We start from the raw sequence: 12,315 nt of genomic DNA, 5'->3' as shown, positions 1-12,315 counted from the left end.
ACCCTAACTCAAAAAAAAAAAAAAAAGATAATTAGAGGGTGGAAGTTTGCTGAACAGAATACTTACAAGGTCTCAAAGTGTCTTCCCATAAATTACTTATTAATTACAGAGAAAAATAGTAACTTTAAAATGAGGAAACCTGGCAGACAACCCCATGACCAAGTAATCAAAGTTCACCTCACCAGGAACAGAATGAATCGATATCATGTGCTTCCGGACGGCATACACCGATAAAGAACAAAGCAGTCTTTTAATGATAATTTTGCCCTGATGCATCATCTAGATCTGATCGTGAGACACCCACACTGGGTAATATTCTCCAAAATAGCTGTAATCTTCATAAATGCCAAGGCCACAAGTGACAAAAAAAGACAGAACTGCTCCAGACTGAAGAAGAGTAAAGGAACATGGAAATGACCATTACCTGTGTTCCTGGTGTAGATACTTAACTAGAAGAAAAGTAGTTATGTCTTGTTTTGTTTTTTGTTCTAAAGAACATTATGGAGAAGTCTGGGGCATTTGAATAGGGCCCTTAGGTTAGATGGTGGTATTATATCCATGTTAATATCCTGATTTTGGCTGTTGTGCTTGGTCTGGTAGGAAATACATGCTAAAATATTTAAAGGTTATGAGGCCTCATGTATTTAACTTAATTCTCAAATGGCTCAGGAAGAAATATGTATGCATATGTATATGTGGGTATACATTTAAATATATGTGTGTATGAAATCTATATAGGGATCTGTAAGTGTGTCTGCATATATTCTATATATGTATACAGATGGAAGAGAGAGAGAATGATAAAGCAACCTGACTGGATGATAACAGCAATTGTTTGTACTATTTCTACATCTTCCTGTAAGTTTAAAATTACTTCAGGTGAAAATAAGTAAATAAATAAAACCAGAAAATATGAAAAATAAAAGAATGATAATTTTTCCATAAAGAATGAAAGTGGATCCTCTGGGAACAAAGGAGATTCCTAAGACAAGAATGTATAAGAGAGGCCAAAGACAGAACTTTGAGAATATTCACTCTACCCTAAACTAGGTGTTCAACAAATATTTTTTTTGCTCTCCTCCCCTCAACAAATCATAAATACAGTCATTTAAAAAATATACAGCCAGCCAGGCATGGTGGCTCAATGCCTGCAATGCCAGTACCGAGGCGAGAGGATTGCCTGAGCCCAGGAGCTAAAGACCAGCCTGAACAACATGGCGAGACCACATCTCTAAAATAAATCAAAAAAAAATTAGCCAGGTGTGGTGGCGCGCACCTGTAATTCCAATTACTTGGAATGCTGAGGCAGAGGGATCACCTGAGTCCAGCAGGTTGAGGCTGCAGTGGCCGTGATCGTGCCACTGGACTCCAGCCTGGGAGACAGAGTGAGACTCCAACTAAAAGAAAAAAAAAAAAAGAAAAAGCCTAGACTAATGTGGCTAATATATTGGATTTCTAATTGTTGCACTGAAATCTAAAGAATGTCTTACTTCCGTTTTTTCTAGATATATTTACATATTTTAATAATCATGCTCCATTAACATTTTAACAGTCAAAACATGCAACTGACTTATTTTTCACTTACCCTTGAACCCACTGTCATAAAGCAAACTCTCAAATGTTTTATTAAATTTGTAAAATATATGACATTACCTTGCCTTGTTCTGATTTATCTTTATGTTTTTCAAGGAGATTGTTCCTATATATATTGGCAAATGGGCCAGAAGAGAGGATGCTTAGATATTTTCTGGCAGACTGGACTCAATCGAGAGATTGTCTTATCAGAAAAGCAGCAACTACAAGTAGCCTATGGGACTAGGACCATAACAATTTGAGTGATTAAAGAGTTCTTGATGTTGAACACTGAGGCTTGTCCACATAACATAGAAGGAAATTCATTTATGTAATAAAATAATGAAAACAGTAATACATAAAGACAATTCAGGATGCATACAACTTGCAAGAAACAACTTTGCTTGAAAGGCAGTAATAAAATTGTAACAAATATTATTGTAAATGTGTAAGAACACAGTATAAGGAATCTTGGACTCTACCAGTGTACAAAGAATTTACAGAGTTCTAACAGCCTTCATGTGTTTAGCCATTTTTTTAAGTTTTAGCCATACTACTTAAATAATGAAATTAATAATCTTGTTCTAGCTGGGCGTGGTAGCGCACGCCTGTAGTTCCAGCTACTTGGAAGGCTGAGGCGGAAGGATTGCCCAAGCCCAGCAGGTCGAGGCTGCGCTGGCCGGGAGCGGCCACTGCACTCCAGTCTGGGCGACAGAGTGAGATTCCAACTTGGAAAAAAAAAAAAATCTTGTTCATGTAATTCAGATATCTCGTCTGACCATCTAAACACCCAAGAACAAATTATTCCCATCCACAAGCTACTCTAAGTAACTTAGATAGTGAGTTTACTTTGATATTTATTTCCCCCTATTTTATAATCTAAATGAGAAATTATGTAAATATTTTTAAAGTTGAAATATTTGAAATCAAAAGAAGAAAAACATGGTTTCTTTTCTACAATGTTTCAAAGCAGCACAAATGATAGAAAGTATAAGTGATTGCTAGTACTGTGTAGGTTAATTGTAATTGTGTAATGGCCAGCCATATTCAGCTTCTCTCAGAAGAATAAAGCCAGTCAGTTAACTCCATTAACATTTGACTCTACCGTTCTCTAAAGAATATGCTTGATTTCCTAAAGCTATTTTTTTCCACTGACTACCTTCCAAACTTAGAAATATAATAGCAGACCAGAATGATTTTTCTTGAAGTTTCAGATTGCATCATACCCATTTGTGAGTAGACATCCTAGTATCTACAGCAAAAAGTATTGTCGGTGGTGTGACGTTTTGCGTTCTAACATAGCCACAATACATTTAAGTTTAAATGACCCAGAGCGTACACAGAAGCTTAGATGTTAGAAGCACTCTATCCCACATCTCTAAGGATGGACAAAACTATTTCTACTCCTTTTAGTGAACTTACTTCATTTTATATTCATTATTTAATATTTGCTGCTTTTTTTCAGGCCTGCGAGTTTCTCTCTAAACATTTCTGTGTGTTGCCAAGCCCATGGCTATATGTCCGTCTTCGAGCAGCAAATATGCCCCACCTCCTGTCTCTTACATGATTGAGAAATTGCCCTAATACGTGTAACATACTAACAGTGTTCCTGTGTTGCACATGGAAGAACAAGGTGAACACAGTTGATCTGAAGCAGCCGAAGTCAGTAGGAGGCTTGGTTTGTAACTGAGCACTTTATGACTATGGCAAGCCCGGTAATTCAGGATGCTGTCCTATTCTGCAGGTGGGCAGCTCCTGTCAAGCTCATTCCACAGCCATCATCATTCATGCCTTCCTTGGAATTCCTTAGATCATAGGTTCCCAGACCTCACTGATTATCAGAATTACTGGGGATTCTTTTTTTTTTCTTTTGAGTTGGAGTCTCACTCTGTCGCCCAGACTGGAGTGCAGTGGCCGCTCCCGGTCACCGCAGCCTCGACTGCGGGCTCCAGCGATCCTTCCGCCTCAGCCTTCCGAGTAGCTGGAACTACAGGCGCGCGCTACCACGCCCGGCTGATTTTTGATTTATTATAGAGATGAGGTCTCGCCAAGTTGCCCAGGTGGGTCTTGAACCTGCAGGTTCAGGCAATCCACTCACCCTAGCCTCCAATTCCAGGGCCCTCACCTGACTTCATAAAGCAGAGTATTCTAAGGCCTGAGGATATCTGTGTCTCACCAGGTACTCTGATGAGAAACCAGATTAGAGGGCTTATTTCTTTTCTTTCTTTTCTTTTCTTTTTTTTTTTGAGTTGGAGTCTCACTCCTTTGCTCAGGCTGGAGTGCAGTGGCATGTACGCTCACAGTCACCCCAGCGTCGATCTGTGGGACTCCAGCAATCCTTCCTCCTCAGCCTTCCAAGTAGCTGGAACTACAGGTGCATGCTACCATGCCCGGCTATTTTTTATTTTATTGTAGAGACGAGGTCTTGCCATGTTGCCCGGGCTGGACTTGAACCCATGGGCTCAGGCAATCCGCTCGCTATGGACTCCCAAAGTGCTGGGATTACAGGCTGAGCCACCAAGCCGGCCGGCCTAGAGAGCCTCTTTCTACTTGTAACATCCAGGCCTCACTCAAAAGCTTTCAGGTTTATGGATCGCAGCCAGTGAGTGCCTGAAGTTGCCATCCACATTCGATGGGGACCATTTTAGGGTCTGCCATATCTAGATATGCCTCCTGACTTGGGGATAGACCATACTTTATGATCTTAACTGTAGAAAGAAAAAGATTCCAAGATATCATGAAAATAGGGATTGGTCAAGAGAACGTACATGCCCTTTATCCCCTATAAAATATGATGTCCCTGAATATGCAAGAATAACTTTCACTGTGTACAGCCCCCTGCACATGGGTGGTTTGAGTCTGAACATCAGCCCCAGAACTGGGTCTACTCTCTTGGGGTGGCCTTTGGTAAGGGGTTGCCCCTAGTCAAGGTTTAACCCTTCCAGAAAAGGATGGTGATTTTTGACTTTATAACACTGTCCAGAATGGAAACCCTCTCCCAAAACCCCCCACAAGATTCTTAATCAAAAAAAGACAATAGCCAAAGTGTTATTGAATATTACTCTTTCTTCCCTCAGAGCAGATATGAAAAGAGTTGTCATAGCAGTTTTATTACATAATGTATTAGATTCTTCTATTACATGACTGTGCCGGGAATTATTTAAGAATTTTCGTTTTCTTTTTTTTTTTTTGAGTTGGAGTCTCACTCTGTCGCCCAGACTGGAGTGCAGTGGCCGCTCCCAGCCACCGCAGCCTCGACCTGCTGGACTCCGGCGATCCTTCCGCCTCAGCCTTCCAAGTAGCTGGAACTACAGGTGCGTGCTACCATGCCCGGCTAATTTTTTGATTTATTGTAGAGATGAGGTCTCATCAAGTTGCCCAGGCGGGTCTCGAACCCGCGGGCTCAGGCAGTCCACTCACCTCAGCCTCCCAAGGCACGGGATTACAGGCTGAGCCACCGAGCCCGGCTAAGGATTTTCTTAAATAATTGAATCCTACACAGTTTTAGTAAAAAACAGTCACTTAACTTATTTACCTGTGACCACCTCTAATCAAGTGTCTAAATAAGGCAAGGCGTTGGTTGACCAAGTGGATGCTTCCATATTTTAGTGAAAAGAAGGAATACGATAGGGTTGGATGATTTCTTTTAATTATGTTGGTCAACTGGAGGACAGAAAATGAGCTTAGGGCTTTAACTTCTCAGTTCAAGATCAAAGGATCAGAAATCTCATATGAGCCCCTTCCTGTATCTGCAAGGCTGTACTTTTTTTTTTTTGAGTTGGAGTCTCACTCTGTCACCCAGACTGGAGTGCAGTGGCACGCTCCCAGCCACTGCAGCCTCGACCTGCTGGGCTCAGGCGATCTTTCTGCCTCAGCCTTCCATGTAGCTGAAACTACAGGTGTGCGCTACCACGCCCTGGCTAATTTTTTTTTATTTATTGTAGAGATGAGTTCTCACCAAGTTGCCCAGGCGGGTCTTGAACCCGCGGGCTCAGGCAATCCACTCACCACAGCCTCCCAAAGCACTGGGATTACAGGCTAAGCCACCGAGCCCGGCTTAAGGCTGTACTTTTAAAAACCAAACCCAAAATCGAATTCTGAATTACAGTGCAAATCAAACTCCCAATCTCATAGGGTCTCATGCTAAAATTAGGGCATTTTGTTGAACAGAGGTATGACCCTAAATTTTGGAGTAGGGCAGATTCTGATGACACTGGGATCATGAACCCCTAAATTATGCCAAGCCTTTTTTGTCGGTAAAAACAGACTTCAAGAGGTCAGTCTCTCCTTGCTTATTAAAGCTAACTGGCCTCCCCTGAGCTACTTGCCTTGCTCAGTCTGCTTGCCCTCCTTCAGACCCACTGTCATCACCTTCGCTTGCTTCTAGATCCCATCGCAGAAGACCCTAGCGGGTAAGAAAAAGTGTGCAAGCCTTCTGTTGATGGAAACCTGGGAAACGTGTGGGGGTGGAGGCTGAGAATGCTGGATTGGGTGCCTGGTAGTCAGCTTCTGGGAGGTCCCCGATCCCCACCTCCCTTCCCACACTGTATCTGGATTGGTTCGTGTGACCAATAGAACGTGGCAGAAGGGACAGTGTGTCACTTCTGAGACTAGGTTAAAAAGGACACCACAGGTGGTCTTGGTTGCTTTCTTTATCTCTTTATCAACTCGCTCTGAGGAAGCAATGTCACAAGCAGATCTGTGACAAGGGCCAGTATCCAGGAACAGAAGTTTTCTGCCAACAGTCAAGTCAGAGCTTGGAAGTTGATCCTCCAGCCCCAGACAATTCTTTAGAGACCCTAGCCCCAGCTGACAGCTTTGTCTGCAACCTCATGATAGATCCTGCACCTGGACCACCCACCTAAGTCAGATACCTAACCTTCAGAAAACATGAGATAATAAATCTTTTTGCTCCTAGATTTTGGAGTAATTTGATAGGCAGCAATAGCCAAAAAAATGGAATAGAAGGAATATAATAGCAGAGCAAGTCAAATTTATTAACTGGGTAAAGCGGTGTCTCAATTCATTGTTTTAGCTCAAATGGCTGGAAGTGACTCTAGTGGCTTGGCTGAAATTTAAATTCAATGATGGCCTAAACTAAATGATTTTTTTTTGAGTCAGTCTCACTCTGAAGCCCAGGCTGGAGTGCAGTGGCATGCTCATGGCCACTGTAGCCTCCACCTGCTGGGATCAGGTGATCCTTCCACTTCAGCCTTTTAAGAAGTTGGAATCACAGGCACACACCACCCTGCCCAGCTAATTTTTTGATTTATTGTATCGACGAGGTCTCACCAAGTTTCCCAGGTTGGTCTCAAACCCCTGAGCTCAGGCAATCCTCTTGCCTCTGACTCCCAAAGTGTTAGAATTACAGGATCGAGCTACCACACCTGGCCCTAAATGAAATTTAAATGGCAGACTTTCTTGGTATATGAATAGGAAGGTATTGACAAGATTCTCCTTGATGTAACTTTAGTCAGCCTCCTCTGGACCCTGTTTTAATTAGGCCCCATCTTTGGGCATGTCCTCCAAAGGCCCAGTCACAGCAAGAATTCTGTCATGTTGGTTAGTCAGAATTTCCACCCTCGATATCTGATCGCCCTGCGTATTTGATCAAATTCCTTATCGCCCACCACCCCAGGTGATATCTGATCCCTCTGGCCCACCTTCAGCAAGAACCCTGTTAGATTACTAGAGGAAGAATTAGGCCTGCCCTTTTAGCAATTTTTTTTTTCTTTCTGAGTAGGAGTCTCACTCTGTCACCCAGGTTAGAGGGCAGAGGTACTCTCCCGGCCACGGCAGCCTTGACCTGCTGAGCTCAGATGATCCTTCCACCTCAGCCTTCCAAGTAGTAGAACCACAGGCATGCTCCACCATGCCCAGTTAATTTTTTAAAATTTATTGTAGAGATGAGGTCTCGCCACGTGACCTGGGCTGATCTTGAACTCAGGCAATCCTCACGCCTCCACTTCCCTAAGTGCTGGGCATGAGCCACTGCGCCCACCCTTGTAGCAAGTTTCTATTCACCACCCCCCAAAACGCTGCTCTTTGACTATCAATTCCGTTATCTTTGTAGTATTTAGAGTAGAGCCCAATCCTTCTCCCCTGCTGCAAAACCCCATTGCAGGGGTTTCTATATCTGTTGCGACAGTCCTGGATGAAATCTGCCTAACTGTCTTTAACAAGTGTCAGAGTAACTTTTTCCTTTAATAATGTCAAAACGTTTAGACAGATTAAAATGCTAGACTAGATTTATTATTTTAAAAAACACTCACCTGACTATATCCCTTCAAAGGGAACTCTTTGTGGTGACAAGTTCAGTGGTCTGGAACATGTTTATCCCTTTCAAGCGGAAGGTCAGTTGCTGTATCTAGCTCCTCCTATTCCTGAGAAAGTGACACAATGCTTATTTGATATGAATATGTTTGTGTATATATTAACCCTTTTCCCTCCTTTTCTTTTCCTCTTCCATTCTCTTACTGTTGATCAAAAGACATGTTAACCATACAGTATTTAATCTTATATCTTGGTATTTATGTTCTAGGCTATAAAAGGAGGAATGTGATTAGCTAGAGGAGAGCATTCAGCTAGACTGAACATCACCCAAAGATGGAAAATGATTTCGTGTCCTCTTCTGGGAGAAGGTTGGCGTGTTTATGACTTACCCAAGGAAAAGCTGCATCATGATGGGCGGAGACTGATTTGCCACCAAGTCTTTGTTTGGACTTTATTCAACACAATTAAATGAGTCATCTGTTGAGGCAAAGTTGACAAGAGATAGGCTGTGGTGCTTTCTCACTATGTCAGTTTAGCGAAGACAGAACCACATTTTTCCGAATTCCCCCCTCGGTATTGCTTGGGTTAGGGTTGGCTACAAGAAAATTATTTTAAAATAATTAAAATAATTTAAAAATAATTTTCTATTATTTTTATATATAAATTTTATATATAAATGCATGCGGGATTTGGAAGGCCGAAGCGAAGCATAGCCATTGCACGCTCAAGGTTACCTTGCCGGCATGCTGGCTTCCCAGAGCCAGGGTGAGGGGCGTGTGTGGCACCGTGGTGCAGGGGACCAGCTGCTCCAGCAGAAAAGTTGGCTGTGGCCAGGCTCGGTGGCTCAGCCTGTCATCCCAGTACTTTGGGAGGCCTAGGTGAGAGGATTGCCTGAGCCCGCGGGCTCAAGAACAGCCTGGGCAACCTGGAGAGACCTCATCTCTACAATAAATTTTTTAAAAAGAGTAGCCAGGCATGGTGGTACATGCCTGTAGTTCCAGCTACTTGGAAGGTTGAGGTGGAAGGATCGCCGGAGCCCAGCAGGTGGAGGCCACTGCCCTCCAGCCTGGGCGATGGAGTGAGACTCCAACTCAAAGAAAAAGAAAAAAAATCGGCTGCAAACGGAGTCAGTATTACCTGGCGCTGGGTGAGGGGAGTAGGGATATTCACTACAGTCGTCTGTTTTTATAGGATAATTGATTTTTTTTCATGACAAAGAGTCATGGAATTAGAAAAGCACCATAAAGTTGAACAGAGAGAGAGAGACACGGAGGGAGGAAGGGACTCTACACGAAAAACCAAACTCCCGGGTCTAGTGCAGAGGCCCCGGAAGGCAGGTGTCGGGGCACGTTTCCTGCCGGACCTGCCACTGCCTCCTGCGCCCCTGGCCGGTCGGCCTGGGCCCCCAGCGAGGAGGAAGGCCGGGCGGCGGGGCGGACCCTGGGTTGCTAGGAGACGGGGTGATGCCCTGGGCCCCCCCGGCCTGCCTGAGCGCTTCACTCTCTCTGCACACACACGTTCCCAGATGTCCACGTTCCACCTGTGCGTCACGACCAACTTCAGGTTGCTGTCACCTCCGTGGCCACACACCTCTCTAGAGCCTGGCTCCAAAGCCGACCACTGTGCTTGAGGACAGCGGCGCTGCCCAGGTTCCTCCAAGGACTTTTTTTGGTTGGTTGGTTTTCACATTTTAATTTAATGTTACTTTTCATTATTTTTTAGTTTAGGGTTGTGGGGTACCAGCGGGGAGTTGCTGGGTAAGTAGGTTGCATGCAGGTGGCGTTTGGGCTTCTAGCTGGCCTTCCACTCCCCCTGATGGTGGACCTGGTGCCCAGTGTGTTTTCACGTGGCCCCCATCCTTCCCCCAGTGGTGCCCAGCGTCTGCCGAGCCCATGCTTCTTTATCCTCCAAGAACCTTGTTGACGAGGAAATGGAAGTTTGATTGGCGCCTCCTGAAGTCTACAGTAGGCCTTATGCTTGTGACTTATAACTTTTCATATATGAATGTATATATGGGACCCGAAGAACCCCAGAATTATTTTTTGGAGGGCAGGTCCCTTGTAGTACAGGCTTCCAAGGCGAGGCTAGTGTTCTGGGAAGCCATCAGCATCAGGATACCAGCCAGTATTGTTGTGCCAGGCTGCGTTCGGCTTCTATGAATTTTTTTTGGAGATTCTCTCAAAGCATTTGCCCATTTCATGATGGGTGATTCACAAGCACACCTGCCCACACCAGGCTGAGTGTTCAGCAGTTTTTAGCCAAAAATTGCATGACACTCGCGCTCCAACCTCCCGATTGGCTTTTTCTTTTTCTTGTTTCTTTTGCTTCTCCAGATGAAAAAAGGCCTCAAAGGGAAATGTTTGCTGAGGTGGAAGAAGTGAAACAAAAAACAGCAGAAGCACTAAAAGGCATCAAAATTGGCAAGTTCAAAAACTGTTTTGAGCAGTGGAAAAAGCATCTCAATAGGTGTATTGCATCAATAGGTGTATTTTTTTTTTTAATCTCGTAGGAAGAGAGAGATTTTGTCTTTTTTATTCTTTTAGCATTTTGTACACTGATGCAGAAGTAAAAGAAACTGAAACTTAAATGTGAAAGATCATGTCGCAATTAAATCCACAATTTTAATATTTATCTTACTCATGTCAGCGAAAAAATCAACAACTACTATACAAAAACAGGACAAATTATGTCGCAAAAAAAAAAAATGAAAAATAGAAAAAACTTCATAAAAAATATATCCAACTGGGAGAAGTACTGCTCTCTTGGTGTCTTCACATCCTTCTCTTCTGTGTGCTGATGTACAACACATTGTTTCCTCGGATAAATGCATCCCCGTACTTATTCTTCAGCTGGCCATTCGCATAGTCTTCTGTTTGCTCCAGGGTGATATGCATGTAGCCATCCAGGCAAGCCAGGACTCCTCAATAATTCACTCCAGAATTTAATTTTACCACAACTGGCCGTCCGATGATTTGCTTTAAGAAGTCACTAGGGGTTTGCTTCCGAAGACTCTTTTTAACAACCCTCGCTCCCCGTGCCCCACAGGCCCAGCCTTCCAATAGGTGTATTTTGCAGGTGACTGAAGTTTAAACGTGGAAGAATAAATACACAATTTTTTTTTGAGTTGGGGTCTCACTCTGTCGCCCAGACTGGAGTGCAATGGCCGCTCCCGGCCACCGCAGCCTCGACCTGCCGGGCTCCAGCGATCCTTCCACCTCAGCCTTCCAAGTAGCTGGAACTACAGGTGCATGCTACCATGCCTGGCTAATTTTTTATTTATTGTAGAGATGAGGTCTCGCCAAGTTGCCCAGGCGGGTCTTGAACCCGCGGGCTCAGTCAATCCACTCACCTCAGCCTCCCAAAGTGTGGGATTACAGGCTGAGCCACCGAGCCCAGATGCACAATTTTTTAATAAATAAATTTCATACTTTTTGGGGTCTCCCTTCACATATATTCATATATATGTAGACATACACACATACATGTAGAAATGCACGTATACATATATGTAAAATACATACACATATATATGTACGTGTGAATGTGTGTATTGGGTTGGGGTTAGGGTTAGGGTGGTCTTACTGTTGCCCAGGCTGGTCTCTAACTCCTGGCCTCAAGCAATTCTCTCACCTTGCCTTGGCCTCCCAAAGTGTTGGGACTACAGGCACGAGCCACCGTGTCCAGCCTATAACTTGAACTGCATTCAGCCTTACTTAGGGGCTCCTTGCCTACATGCACACCCAGGTGGCAGTCCTGTTCTTGAAGGACTTAAATAGGAGAGTTTTTAAACACGGACAGAATAATATACATATATTTACAGAACATTTTTCGCAGACTTTTAGACCTTGTCTTAGTGAGTTCTCACAGACTCTGCAAGTTAGGTATCACTCCCATTCAAGACAAGCTACATAATTTGCAGGGACCAATGTCAAATGAAAATGTAGGGCCCCTTGTTCACAAGTGTATTAAGAATTTCAAAATGGCGACAGGGCATTAAACCAAGTGTCAGGTGCTGTGTAACTGTCCCGGCAGCAAGCCCATGAGGACAGCCTTGCCCCAATCTTATGCTACGTAGTGATGAAGTGAATTCCCAAGGTTACTTTATCAAGACCTGGGAACATGTAAGATCCTGAGAGCCAGAATTCACAGGTTTGATCCCAAGTAAACTTTCCTCACTAAAATAGGCCCCTCCTGTTGAGCTGATTCCAATGAAGACTTTCTACATTTATGAAGCACATACACACAGTCTGCTGTCAGTCATTTTCACTCTAGTGCATCCCTGTAACACTCAGGTGTTAAACATTTATTGAATGTTTTAACGCATTTTGTGGACAGCAAGCAGTCTTACCTAAAAACCCCTTGCTGCACATTTCCTTTTAAAATAATCTCCGTCAGCTGGGCTCGGAGGCTCAGCCTGTAATCCCGCGCCTTTGGGAGGCTGAGGTGAGTGGATTGCCTGAGCCCGTGGGT

General features: G+C 43.8%; 1 pseudogene; it reads right to left on the bottom strand.

Annotated features, from left to right (window-relative positions):
• Nucleotides 1-10,560: 10,560 nt before the first annotated feature.
• The window catches only part of LOC110595835, a 3,483-nt pseudogene continuing 1,728 nt past the window's right edge, over nucleotides 10,561-12,315 (bottom strand).

The sequence above is a fragment of the Carlito syrichta genome, unplaced genomic scaffold, assembly GCF_000164805.1.
Source record: "Carlito syrichta isolate Samal-C Ts95f unplaced genomic scaffold, Tarsius_syrichta-2.0.1 Scaffold304658, whole genome shotgun sequence".
NCBI classification, from domain to species: Eukaryota; Metazoa; Chordata; class Mammalia; order Primates; family Tarsiidae; genus Carlito; species Carlito syrichta.
Note: the sequence above shows the minus strand (reverse complement) of the source record. Positions and strands in the feature narration are given on the sequence as shown.